General features: G+C 42.3%; 1 long non-coding RNA gene across 1 annotated transcript; it reads right to left on the reverse strand.

Annotated features, from left to right (window-relative positions):
* Positions 1-6,066: 6,066 nt before the first annotated feature.
* Positions 6,067-7,725, reverse strand: LOC125482935. The gene is made up of 2 exons (XR_007261923.1): positions 7,581-7,725; positions 6,067-7,459 (listed from the first exon to the last, which is right to left on the reverse strand). It is a non-coding gene; the product is annotated as an uncharacterized LOC125482935 (long non-coding RNA).
* Between the last annotated feature and the right edge of the window lie 7,063 nt (positions 7,726-14,788).

Here is a 14,788-nt window from a genome sequence, read left to right on the forward strand (position 1 = left end):
TCTACACCTTGTTATCTCAGATTCTCCAGCATCTGCAGTTCCTACTAACCCTGGGTACAGAGATAACTTCTTTGATTGGTGCCAGGTTCTATTGGTGCCAAGTTCTATTAGGACAATCTTACCAGAGAAAATAACAATGTTATTTTTATGAGCTACATTGGAAGTTCAGTGCAAGTACTTCTCACAAGAAAGATAGCGCAGACAACGGAGCAGATGATAGGAAGTCATTATGCATAGGTTTATAGATTTGAAGAAGCCTTTAATAAAGGTCATGGCTAGAACACTTTATTAAAAGAAACTTACTAACTCCAAAAAAAACCATGTTTGTGACAGAGCAAAGCAGCAAGGAGAGCAGTCAGATTAAATGGGATAGGACTGAAATCTATAATTGGAAAAGGATACACACTATCGATTGATGATGGATTGATTTATTTTTCTACCTTGTTCTTATGACATCACATATCAAATCACATCACCTTGATTCAGTCCTGTGTGCTTTTCCCAAAGGCAAATGGTTTATCCTGAGTTTGTGTCCTTGTTAATTTTTGTCAGCAATGGTTTGCCATTAACTTCTATGCTCAGGGCTAGACTAGGAAGCAGCTCGCAAGTCTACCTCAGCTGGAAAAAGAATCAGTCTGCCACTGGTGGAGTGTCACAAACAGCAGTACTGAAGTCCTCAGCTATTTAATACTGATATTAATCAATTTAATGAAGAGACAATATATTTAGGTTTTCTAACAATACATAGTTAATTGGGGTCAGCCTCCATAGTTCAGTGAATAGAGGACTGCGATTGCAAACTAGGGATTGAAATCCAGTTTCAACTCCCATCTGCCTTACAGGTGTGTCATAATGTCTCTGAACAGGTTTATTAAAATAACTGCAAAACTGTATTAGAATGTAAGCTGTAAGGAAGGCACAGAGAGCCTGTAATATGATATGGACAGGTTTATGTGAGTGGAAACAAGGTGACAGTGGGAGTATCATGAGGGAAATGTGAGGTCATTCATTTTAATCAGAAAAGCAGGGTACTATTTTAAAAAAGTTGAAAATGATAATGTTCGGAGAGACTTGGGTGTATGTGAGCAAAGAACACAATAATTAGCCTGCAGACTCAGCCATTAATTGGGAGGATGAAAAACTGGATTGGATATAAAAGTGATACTGACTTTAAGTACAGCCTTTGGGGTGACAGCACACTGAGAATGCATGGTGCAGTTTTGGTCTCCGTGTTGAGGCAGTACAGGTGAGGGCTGATTTAATTGGTCCCTGGATCAGAGGGTTGTCCTAAGATGAGAGACTGAGTAAATTGAGGTTATGTTCGCTGGAATTCAGAAGAATAAGAGATGATCGAATTGAGAGATACAAGTTTCTGACTTGTACACAAGTGAGAGATTGTTTCTGCCTATCAGAGAAACTAAAACTGAAAAGGCTGTCTCAGGTTAAGGTGATGATGGTCATTGAGGATTGAGGTGTAGAGAGATTTCCAAACTCAAATGGTTGTGAATCCTTGGAATTCTCCAACCAAAAGGGTTATGGTTTTTTTTTAATTCTTTCAATGAATGTGAACTTTGTCGATATTGCCCATCCTAAATTGCACTTGAACTGAGTGACTTGCTTGACCATTTCAGAGGGCAATTAAGAGTCAGCCACATTGCTGTAGGCCTGGAGCCACAAGTAGGCAGGACTAGGTGAGGACTGCAGTTTTTCTTCTTCACTAAGAGCATTAGTGAACAAGATGAGTTTTTACAAATAATAGTCATCATGATCACTGTAACTGAGATGCTTCCAATTCCAGATTTTATCCATTGAATTTAAATTCCACTGATTAACTTAGTGGGAGTGCGATACTCCATATTGAACATATTTAAGACTGGGGAGTGGATGGGGTTGTGGAAAGTGCAACACCAGTCATTTCTGTATTAAAGGGCAGAATGGTCTTGATGCTCTATCCCTACTCCTTTATCTTGTGCTTTTGCAAATGATGGGAACATATTGAAGATGATACTAAATTAAAGCAACCTTATACAAACTAATGCAAAAATTAAACAGAAAAAAGTGATGATATCTCACAAATAGTCTCAAAAGGAGGTACTTACTTGAATAAATATAAATTAAAACATTGATCAGAGATGCAAAGAGAGACTGGGAAAAAAGCATAGCTGCAGAGACAAAACATAACAGAAAAAAATGTCTTTTGGTGCTGCCACAGAAAGGAAGTTGTCAGAGGCTAGACAACAGGTATTTCTGACAGAAGGACCAGCTTCAACACAAGGCAACATGTTTTACATGGAGTGTTGCTTAAATCTCAAATGCACCGGTTAAAAGGGCAGTGAAAGCTGATTCAATATTAACTTTCCAAAATGAAGTGGATGAATTGTTGAAGGTACAAAATATGCAAGGCTACAGAGAAGGAGCATGGAGAATGGGAATAATCAAATAACTCTGCCAAAACATCACAACAGGAATAATGGGGCCCAGGTTTTCAATCGACAATGGGAACCTGGAGGTGCATCATGTTCCTGTCTTTGTCTCCAGCCTGCTGTGAAGTGGGCATTTCACAGGGGCTTAATGACCTTAGAAAATGGTCTACCACCCAAATCATGACTAGGATGCTAAGAATGGTGACAGGACACCAGGGATTTGGAGATGCCGGTGTTGGACTGGGGTGGACAAAGTCAGAAGTCACACGACACCAGGTATTGGTCCAACGCGATTATTTGAAATCACAAGCTTTCAGAGCACTGCTCCTTCATCAGGTGAAATAGTTCATCAGGGAGGTAGAGCTAGTTCTGGCCTGAATTGGCAGCCATTTCTGTGGATTGTTACTTGTACGTGGATCTTCGTGTTCAAAGTGGCCATTGGAAATGGAGAGCTAGGACCCAATGCACCCAATTTATGAGATACCAACTTTACTGCCAGTCTTCTGCTCCCCATATCCATGGAAAAGGCAGCAGACTGTAAGCAGGGATAATAGACTGACCATTAGATCTGGGTATCTCTGGGTGGATTAGCATTGGATCTGGGTATCACTGTCTTGGCCAACATTGCATCTGGGAATCAGTGGCTAGTATGTGAAAAAGTAAAAGTGAGGTGAGGAAAAACCTTCTCATGCAGCAAATAGTTTGGGTCTGGAATGCACGTGGAGTGTGGTGGGTGTTCAGTCGAGGCATTCAAGAGAGAAATAAGGAATAATATGCAGGGTGACAGGAAGATGGTGGGAGAAAAATTGGACAGGGAAAAATGCTCCTTTGAAGATGCAGTGCAGATATGATTGGCCAAATGGCCTCCTTTTGCACTACAGCAAATCCATGATTCTGTGACAAGCACCAGGCAAACGTAGCTGCAAACAGGGAGGGGGAGGTGGGCTGCTGGAGGATATGCCTGTGTCTCCAGGGACTCCTAGAATTGCTCCTAAAGTTGCCTGAGGTGTTTCCACTTCCCAGGGTGATCGTGTGGCTACTGGGTTGGATGTGAGGCACAGAGGGGTTGGATGGGGTGGGGACTGGGTGCAGGGGTTACACCACAAGAGTTCAGGACAGACTTGATGGAGCAGGCAGACTTTACAAGCCAATTAATGTGGGCTGCAATTATGGAGTTGAATTGGCTTCATCCTGCCCAATTAGAGCTTTGAAACTCCCTAATGAGATTAAGAAGCAGACGAAACCAGCAATGGCTATTAATGTGAGATGTGCACATCGTTCTCATGAATGGTTTAATATTTTATTCTACTTGACTGATGGCCCAATAGTTCATTATAGGAAATCAAGAAATAAAGCTCCTATTAATAAATAATCATTCAGCTTCTTTGTGAAATAGCTCTGTTGCAGTTAAATTAGCTTAGTAGCAGATGAGATTGCACTTATAAGTGAGTGCGGAAGCAAATCCAGCATAGAATCATAGACTCCCCACAGTGTCGAATCAGGCCATTCAACCCATCAAGTCCACACTGACCCTGCAAAGAGCATCCCACCCAGACCCACCCCCCTATCTTATTCCTGCATTCCCCACCCTAGACAGTATGGGCAATTTAGCATGGCCAATCCACCTAACCTGCACATCTTTGGACTGTGGGAGGAAACCGGAGCACCCAGAGGAAACCCACGCAGATATGGTGGGGAGAATGTGCAAACTCCGCACAGACTGTCGCCTGAGGGTGGAATTGAACCCGGATCCCTAGGCTGTGAGGGAGCAGTGCTAACCACTGAGCCACCCCAAATTAAATGATATTTCAATAGCAATTAGATGATATTTCACTCACTCCTGAATCAATTTGTGCTGGTTCAGAAAAATCAACGTGTAATGAAGTGGACTCATTGTGCGGAAGGTTAAATATCATCCTGACAAATAACAGCAGTCAGGCAAGGCTGGTAGGACAGATGTCAGAGCAGGAGGTTTCAGAGTTGACAACTTAGTGTCTGTACAGTGATGTTGAAATGTCCACCAGCTCTCACATACAGACAGGAACAACAGTCAAGAACAGGAAACAAAACATGCTATATTGCACAGGGGGAGTTTATAGAATTTAATACATTATCATAAACAGTTAACTAAAAATAACCATAATGTAGAGTTACTTCTTTAAACACCTTTATTAATTTAAGTAGACAGTCTTTTCTGAGGGCTTACTGAGTAAAAGACACCCACCATGGGTTTGGCCTGAACCTTGTCGTCCAGGAATATTTATACTATATTGACTGAGTTGGCAGTAGGATCACTGGTTTCAATGGTACTGGGGTCACATAGTGTGATATTAGTAACAGTTACATCAAAACAATCACAATATATTTAAACCAAATTAACTTCTTCAATATCAAATACCCCACTGATGAACTTTCAAAGCGTGGGAATATTAGGAGATTGATAGACTTTTTCTGATAAACTAGTTTCAAGGATTATGTACACAATGTTATCAACTACAAGGCAACGAAAGAGAAATCACTTCTTAGTTTAGTTCTGCTGCTTGCTATAGCAAAGAACAGGAGCAGTGGAAATGATACATTGTAAAGTTGAAATTATTTAGAAACAGGAAAATGCAAAACGTCCAAGCTGGTGTTTGACAGACTTCCTTGACTGATCTGTCATCTCTTTCTGGTTCAGAGAAATGCATCACTCAGTAAGAATTTAAGGAGCGAGGGATACTAATTAGAAGTCTTCCTGGCATCAAGTTGACATTTTAACATATGTTTCTATTAAAATTAGTAAAAAGTGCTGCTTTTTAAGTAGCGGTGAGTGCAATGCTTCACTCATAAAGTGAAAGCAATTAATAGTGAATGGTGCTCATAATCAGGTATAAGTTATATAGGTTAAGGTACGGCCTGGATAGCGCAGTTGTAAGTTTAGTCACTGCAAAGCTTTTTATTCTTCATTCATGGAATGACAGAATTGACAAGGTTAGCATTTAGTACCTACCCATAATTGGCTGAGAGAAGGTGGTAGTGAGCTGCCTTCTTGAACCATTGTAAATACACCAAAAATGCCCCTTGGAAGAGAGATCAGGAGTTTGACTCAGCGACAGTGAAAGAACAGTGATATAGTTGTAAGTCAGGATGATGAGGGACTTGCAGGCGAACTTGCAAGTGATGCTGGTCCCATGCATTTGCAGCCCTTGCTCTTCTAAGTAGTACAGGCTGTGATTTTGGAAGGTGCTGTTGAAGGAACCTTGGCAAATTGCTGGAGTGTATTTTGTAGATGGTGCCCACTGCTGCTACTGTTTGCTGGCAATGGAGGGAGTAAAAGTTTACTGAGGTGCCAACCTGAAAACCCCTCTGGGTCTTAAGGTCAGGTGGAATCATAGAGGAAGGAAGCCATTTGGCCCATTGTGCCTGCAATTGATTCGTACTGAGTTAGTTGACCTCAACTGGGGACAATGGCACTACATGGTTTTAATTCTCCAGCAGGATTTGGGGAATGTTCTGTCCACCCTACTATCAGGGCTGGAGAGATTGTGACCATCGGGAGAAGGCAGGGTTAGGCTTGGTCATGTGACTATCCCTCCCAAGATGATTTGTTAACTTAAGGAGAAAACTGCAGTTAACTGGCAAAATACAAATATTCAGAATCAAATTTGTATTCACAATCAGTATTTTATTAAGATACTGAATAATAAGATTTTTCATTTGAAGAAAGACTTGAAAAATTGTGGTCATTTTTAATAAAACAGAGAAGATCATGGGACGATTTAAAAGTGTAAATAATCTTTGAAGAAATGGAACAGAGTGGATGCCAGTGATTCCAATGATTGACGGATCTAGAATGAAGAGTCACAAGGTGTAAGAATTGTGATGATGAGAAAGTTTTTGTACAGAGAGTTGTGGGACTGCAGAATGTATTACTGGAGTCAGTGAGTGAATTAGATCCCTTGAAAATACTTAGGAATAAGATGGACAGCTGGCTTTGGTTAGCTTAGTTGACTAGATGGCTGGTTTGTGATGCAGTGTGACACCAACAGCATGGGTTCAATTCCCACACCAGCTGAGGTTACCATGAGGGACTCTCCTTCTCAACTTCTCCCCTTGCCTGAGGAATGGTGACCAACAGGTTAATATACCCAAAATATACAACCTCACGCTAAACTACATGACCCTGAACATATTAGCATATGTAAAGAGAAACATAGGGCAAAAGTGATCTGCACAAATCCTGCATTGGGAAAGCAGTCAAAAAGAGGTGAATTTATAGAAGATTCAAACAGACAGAGGATGAATACAACTTCCCACAAGGATGAGATGAGAAGCACACTTCCCCAAGCAATGTTACTCTAATCAGTGGCCTAAGTGCAAATATGATGATCAGTGAGAAACGGAAGGGTCATTAAAACACTGGAGCCACCGCAGAATAGAGCATGGATGCTGTTCCCAATATCACTCTGTAACTCTGAGAAACTGCAGATCCATGAGTCTTTCAACCTGGAAAGGAAGGATCTGAGAGATTAATTTAGAAAGGTCACTAAGATTGGTCAAAGTATTGAAAAAGTCAATTAAGACCATGGGTTTGAATTGTGCCAATAGAAACTGGGGACATAATTACAAGTCTGAGAAAGGTAATGTGAGGATTGATAACAAGGACTTTTTCACACAATGATCAATATATGTAATTGACTTCCAACTACATTAGAGATGGCTGAAAATCCTGAGATTATTTCAGAAGTGATTAGATATTGTGAAGGGTTTATACAGACACTCCTTAAAGAGACAGGTTACTAAGTATTTGATTTTTGTTTTCATTAAAAAGCTGGAAGATCTGTGCAATTGCCCCTATTTGGACTAGTCAGTTCGAGACGCTCAGCTGAGTATTGGAATTGATCAGAAAAGGCCCTTCTTTATCAGACTTTAAGCAGCTGCTTGACATCGTTGGCTGAACAGGACTTCCACCACACTTGGGTCTATGAGAGTGGAAGTATCCCCCAAGTCTTTCTCATTGCAAGCAATACGCCTCAGGATGCGCCTCATTATTTTACCTTTGGGGAAGAAAGAAATGTTTGGTTAACAATGCGTTCTGTTGTTAGCTGGGTGTTCTTTACAAACAGTCTGAGGTTTACATACTGCAGCCTCAATTCTATATAGTGACACATGGTTTACCTGAACGGGTTTTTGGAAGCCCAGGTGCATTTTGTATGAAGTCAGGTGTTGCTATCGGTCCAATCTTTTGTCGTACTGCAAATATAAAAAAAGAGATATCAAGTGATTTTAGTCGGTTTAACTGTTTTATTTTCGAGTGATTTTGCTTTGTTGTTAGTCCAGCTGGTAAGCATCAGCATTGACGAATAGGTTCAACAGAGAAAATAGGAACAGGAGTAGGCCATTCAAGCCTGCTCACCCATTCAGTATGATCATGGCTGATTTTCCAACTCAGCAACTCGTTCCCACTTTCTCCCCATACTCTTTGATCCCATTAGCCATAAGAATTATATTTACCTCCTTCTTGAAAACATTCGGTGTTTTCACCTTAAATGCTTTCTGCGAGAGAGAATTCCACCACTCTCTTGGTGAAGAAATTTCTCCTCATCTCAATCCTAAATGGCCCACCCTGTATTCATAGACTGTGATCCCTGGTTCTGGACTCCCCAGTCATGGGAACATCCTTCCTGTGTTTACCTTGTCCAGTCCTGTTAGTATTTTATAGGTTTCCAAGAGATCCTTCCCATTCTTCTAACCTTCAGTGAATATAGTGCTAACCGATCTCTTCATACACCTGAACATCTTTCCATGCTTTAGCAAGTTCAGGCACCACGAGTTCCCACATCAGATGCAATATGGGTTTCTTACAGCAAGAAGGTCATAAAGGTTCCATCCACTGTATCAGTGTAATGTATTCTAGCTCACAAAATCACTCTGTGCTATGATAAATGTGAGTAATAAAGTGGACGACAGGTAGGTCAGGATTCAGGCCTAGCTTCAGGGACAAGAGCATGGGATAAAGGTTGATCCTGCAGTGGACTGAGGGAGTGCCAGGGATGCTATCTCTCACATGAAACATTAATACCTCCACCGCCTCCTCCCCCACCCCCGGCACCACTGGCCTCTCGGATGAATATAAAAAATCCTCTGGCACTGCACAAAGAAGAACAGAGGAGCTTTGCCAGAGATCTGGTTAAAACCTACCTTCCAACCAACATCATGAAAAGCAGATCATTATCTCATTGCTATTTGTAGGACCTTGCTGTGTGTGAATTGGCTGCTGTGCTTTCTACATTACAATGATGATATTTTAAAAGTACTTAATTAACTATATCGAGGAGATGGTGGTAACTTCTCCGGACTAGTAATCCAGAGGCAAGGCTACTGGGGACATGGACGCAAATCCTATGACAGCTACTGGTGGAAATTGTCATTTGGTCTGGCCTACATGTGAGTCCCAACCCACAGCAGTGTCGTTCTTTGTTAACCACCCCCTGAAACATTCAAGCAGCCACTTGGTTCAAGGCTAATTAGGAATGGGCAGCGGATACTGGCCTTGCCAGTGAAACCCACATCCTATGAAATAATTTTTAAAAGTCTTTTGGAACATTCTGAGTTAATGAAAGGAGCAATTTAAGTAGGGATGTAGGATGTAGGAGCTGGCCACTTTTACTCTCTGAGCTTGCTTTGTCATTCAATGAAATTATGATTGATTTGACTGTGGTCCCACCTCCACTTTCTGACCAGGTCTCTCCACTCCCCTTACGATCAAAATTTGATCGAAGGTAGCCTTGAATGAGTTCCCTGACCCAGCCTGCACTGCTTTCTGGGGAAGAGAATTCTAGAGACAACAAGGAAAAAGAAACAATACTGACCCCTTTGAGGACTGAACTCAGGACCTTCAGTTTATGAAACTGACACACTATCTGCAGCAAAAAGGAGGCAGAGTCTTCAGATCCATGTCTATTTATTCTGCATGAGGCTGATTTAAAGTAGCAGACCTTTCAAATCGAACCAACTTGGCAGGTGAAGTAATGAGATCTTAAGAGTTGTCCAGTGTCAGACCATCCCAGCAAACCAGGTTGCTGCCCCAAATGTTGTCTTGTAATTCGCAGATTTGAATTTTAAATCAGTGCAATAAGAAATTGAATCACTAAAAATATTGGAAATAAATGGCACATTCAGGCTGTATTTGGAAAATTTCATCACAGCCCCCGGAAATCTCTCTTTCAACTCAAGACTGACTGACCTGCTGTATATATTTCATGATTCTTCATGCATTTTAATTTCCGCTCACATAAATTTTCCTGTTTTTCCTTCCCATCCATCAGCACTTCCTCCCTAGTGGGTAATGCACGACAGTCTCATTACGGTTCTGCTATAATTTATCCTCATTCCTGCCCCGATGTCTACCCCACTCCGACTGGTGTTGACAGCAGTTCTTTGATTTGTAGGTGGCATTAGCCAATGTGAAGTGGCAGGTTCACAGAACAAATGTGCTGCTCTCAGCACTCCTGGTAATAGCACAGGGTTAGAGGTGCTGGCACTGTGACTCAAGGAGAAAACATCTGGGAATGTACAGTCAGAGGAGGGAGTGGAAGTAAAAATGAAAGCCCTTCTCCACGGCCCAGCAATCCCCAAGGCCACGCTGCAGCCGTGAGAGGTGTCCAGTTCCCCAGGGACTGCAGAAGGCAAATACTATCCAGTATCATTCAGTTTAAAGTGTATGTCTGTGGCTCAAGGCTACGTACAGAATTCATGTCAACCATGGTACTGTAGTCAACTCCCAGGTTAAGAAATACAGAATGGCTGATTGCAAATCAACACAAGCCAGAACTTGCAGGTCAGGAGAGAAAAGGAAAGGGAAAAAATGGAAAAAAGAAAGAGACACATAAGAAAGACAGGTTCCATCGACACCACACTGAACACAATTCATTGTGAAATGCTTTCGAGCTGTTGCAGTCTGATGAACCATAATATAATGCAAGTTTCAGACTTGCCATATCGTTAGCATTCTCCTTGATGCAATTTTGTCCCCATTTCAAGTTCCCACCCTTCACAACGCGCAGCTACATCCAAGAGACTGACCAGCAACTTATTGTTAGCTATCTTCTACCGACGGGTGTTTGACAGACGCTGTGTTTGACGGGTGTGAAATTCTTCAGAGATTTCCTTTTGTGTGAGCACTTTGTCCACACTCTCTCCAATCAATATCTTCCTTACACTGGGGCTGATTTTCTTTTGTAACTCACACTGGGGAGACTAGGTGAAGCCATCTTGTTCATTAGTCCCCTTGGCACCAGGAAAATAATTTAGAAACACTCCATCGAATCCCTATAGTGTGGAAACAGGTCCACGCCAACTTTCTAAAGAGCATTCCACCCAGATTCACCCCCCTACCCTATCACCCTGCATTTCCCACAGCTAATCCATCAATTTACACATCCCCAGACACTACAGGCAATTTTAGCATGGCCAATCCACCTAACCTGCACTTCTTTGGACTGTGGGAGGAAACAAGAGCATCCAGAGAAAACCTACACAGACAGTCACCCAAGGCTGGAATAAAACCCAGGTCCCTGGTGCTGTGAGGTAGCAGTGCTAACCACCGAGCCACTATGCCACCCACTTATGTGCAATGTTTCCAGAGCAGTTCCTGCAGATACCTTATATAGCTGTATACCCAGCTCGGGTAACAATGAGGGAGGCTACCGTGCCCACACTCTTCCGTAGAGTTATATTATATAGAGTCCTACTACAGGCAAAGGACACATCATTTAACAGGAACTAGGCTCCTGCCTGAATCTCCATTTTGAAGCCTTTTCATGGAATTAATTCAGATGGGCCCTGGCCAATCATAGGGCGGTATATTCCCATTTCAATTTTCATTGCCCTGCAGAAGGTGAGGAAGGTGATGGTGAGCTGCCGCCTTGAACTGCTGCACATCTTGGGATATAGGTAGACCCACAATGCTGTGAGCTCCAGAGCTGCAGGATTTTGACCCAGCAACATTAAAGGAATGGCAATGTATTTCCACGTGGGGATGGTGAGTGGCTGGGAGGGGATCACTGCAGGTGGCAATGTTCCATGTATCTGCTGTCCTTGCCCTTCTAGATGGGAGAGGTTGTGGGTTTCGAAGGTGCTGTCAAAAGAAGATTAGCGCAATTCAGTAGTGCAGTTTGCAGATGGTACACACTGCTGCTACAGTGTGCCAGCAGGGAAGGAAGCAACTGATGAAGGTGGTGGATGGGAGGACGGTCAAGCAGACAGATTTCTCATGGGTGGTGTCAATTTTCTTGAGTGTTGTAGCTGCACTCATAAAGGCAAATGGGAAGTATTCCATCACATTCCTAAACTGTACCCTGTAGGTGGGGAGGAAGGAGGACAGATAGCTGCCAGAGACATCCTGGCTTCTTACACGTATTTATAAACAATATTTACATGGCTGCTCCAGTTCAATTTTTGGTCAATGGTAACCCCAAGATGCTGATAGTGAGGCATTCAGTGATGGAGATACCAGTGAATGTCAATGGGCAATGGTTAGATTCTCTCTTGTTGGAGACAGTCATTGCCTAACATCTGTGTGGTGTGAATATTATTTGCCACTTTTCACCCTAAGTCTAGATATTGTTTAGGTCTTGCTGCATATGGATCACAGACTGCTTCAGTGTCTAAGGAGTTGCGAATAGTGCTGAACATTGTGCAATGATCAGCGAACATCCCCATTCCTGACATTCTGATGGAGAGAAGGTCATTAATGAAGATGAAGATGGTTGGTCCTAGGACAACCCTGCCCTGAGGAACTCTTGCTGTGATGTCATGGAGCTGAGATAACTGACCTTCAACACTACAACCATCTTCCTTTGTGCTAGGTTTGTGGAGAGTTTTCTCCCTGAGTCGCATTGATTCCAGTTTTGCTAGGGGTCCTTGGTGCCTCACTTGGTCAAATGCAGCCTTGATGTCAAGGGTTGTCACACTCACCTAACCTCACCTGGTTTCACATTTCATGAAGGCAAAAAAAGTGATTCTCCTGGAAGTACTGGAAACCTATGGCACAGAAGTGGCTGAATTCCCTTAAGCAGATAATCGTAGCCAATAGATTTTAGTTTCAGTTACCAATGGTGTTCTCCAGGAATTGGTGTGGAGCTTTACTATTAGCTATTTTATTAACAATTCAGTGTTGGCATTGAAGAAATGATCCAAGCAGCTTACACACATCAGGCTAGTGTGGGAGTCCCAGGTAGACTGGATAGTGAAGAAGGCGTTTGGTATGCTTGCCTTAATTCGTCAGTACATTGAGTATAGGAGTTGGGAGGTCATGTTGTGGCTGTACAGGACATTAGTTAGGCCACTTTTGGAATACTGTGTTCAGTTCTGGTCTCCCTGTGAAACTTGAAAGGGTTCAGTAAAGATTTACAAGGATGTTGCCAGGGTTGGAGGGTTTGAGCTATGGGGAGAGGCTGTATAGGCTGAGGTTATTTTCCCTGGAGCTTCAGAGGCTGAGGGGTGACCTTATAGAGGTTTAAAAAATCATGAGTGAATACCCAAGGTCTTTTACCCAGGGTAGGGGAGATCAAAACTAGAGGGCCTAGGTTTAAGGTGAGAGGGGAAAGATTTAAAAGGAACCTAAGGGGTAACCTTTTCATGCAGAGAGTGGTACATATATGGAATGAGCTGCCAGAGGAAGTGGTAAATGTGGGTACAATTACAAGGCATTGGTACAGGAATAGGAAGGGTTTAGAGAGATATGGGCCAAATACTGTCAAATAGGACTAGAAATAGGACTAGATTAATTCAGCATATCTGGTCGACATGGACGAGCTGGACTGCAGGGTCTGTTTCTGTGCTGTATATCTCTATGACTCTATGACAGTCAGTCAAATGGTCACATGTTCAAAGGTTAGCCAGGCACTCCTGCTGAAGTATCATTTAGTCACACTGCAGTCTTTTTTGGCAATTTAGATGCAGGCGATGTAAATGATTTTACACTTGGGATGTTTTTCCACAGCAACACTTTAGCAAAAGAAATAATAGTGATGAGGGGGAAATCTTTCCAATAAACTGAGCAGTTCGAATGTGAGATGCACTGACTGAGAGTGAGGTGGAAGCAGGTTCAACTGAGGCGTTCAAGAGGGAATTGGTGCCATTGGAAGTGGAAGATGTGTAGGGTTGTGGAACCAAGTACAGCAATGTCACTAAGTGAATTGCTAACTTGAAGAGATAGCTCCGACACGATGGGTCAAATGGCTCCCTTCTGTGCTGTAACGATTCTGTGATTCCGTGACAATGTCCGTTTTCCATGTTATAAACGATGTGCGTATGTGATCTCCTGGGTTAGATTTAATTATCTCATAGGATCACAGAGGAATTTTTCAGATCTGTTTCCCTCTAGTTTACTCTGATTTTGATCTGGTTTGCTGGAGGTTACCTTGTTGCAGGCGGTTTGGGGGTTTCTCATATAATCGGGTACTATAACTATGTGAAAGAGATTTATTTTCCTGCTTTCATCCTCCTGCTTTCTCAAGCAGCCTGTCTTCTCTGCTACTTCTTGTTCATCTCCTTCTGATACTGCAACCCATACCTGTAACTAAAGCCCCCAGTACTGAGTATATATGATCGATCCAGACAGCTGTACCCACCAGTCCTTCTTACAGACGTTACCAAGCTTCTTGAATTCTTCCAAAAATTCAGTGTGCCTACAAACTTTGTAACAGACTTTTGATCAACAAGACATTTAAGAGATGTGGGGGAGGGACACAGAAAAGTAGAATTTACTAGTCAAATACCTGGAATGTAGGCTTACTAGACTAATGAGAAATGAAAACAGAAGTTGATGGAAAAACTCAGCAGGTCCTGGAAGGGTGACCCTTCTTCAGGACAGGGCCCAAAACTTTTAACTCTGCTTTCTCTCCACTGATGCTTTTTTTAAAAATTAGACTAATACCTGGACTAGCAGAGAGCCTTATCAGGAAAGGCTACAGACACTAGTCCGACATCCTCTGCAGTTTAGAAGAGTCAAAGGTGACTTAATTGAGGGCATTTGACTGGGTGGAAGTTGAAAAGATGTTTCCTCTTGTGGGAGAATCCAGAACCAGGAGTCATAGCTTAAAAATAAGGAGTTTAAGACAGAGATGAGGAAACAATCTTTTTTCCCCAGAGGGTTTCAAATCTTCTTCAAAGGCAGAATCTTTAGATATTTTTAAGGCCAAGGTAGATAGATTCTTGGTTACCAAGGGGATGAAAGATTATCAGGGTATTATGCAGGAATGTGGAGTTGAGGTTAAAATCAGATCAGCTATGATCTTGAGATAGTAGGAACTGCAGATGCTGGAGAATCTGAGATAACAAGGTACAGAGCTGGATGAACACAGCAGGCCAAGTAGCATCAG

Source organism: Rhincodon typus, chromosome 4 (genome assembly GCF_021869965.1).
Source record: "Rhincodon typus isolate 14 chromosome 4, sRhiTyp1.1, whole genome shotgun sequence".
Taxonomy (NCBI): Eukaryota; Metazoa; Chordata; class Chondrichthyes; order Orectolobiformes; family Rhincodontidae; genus Rhincodon; species Rhincodon typus.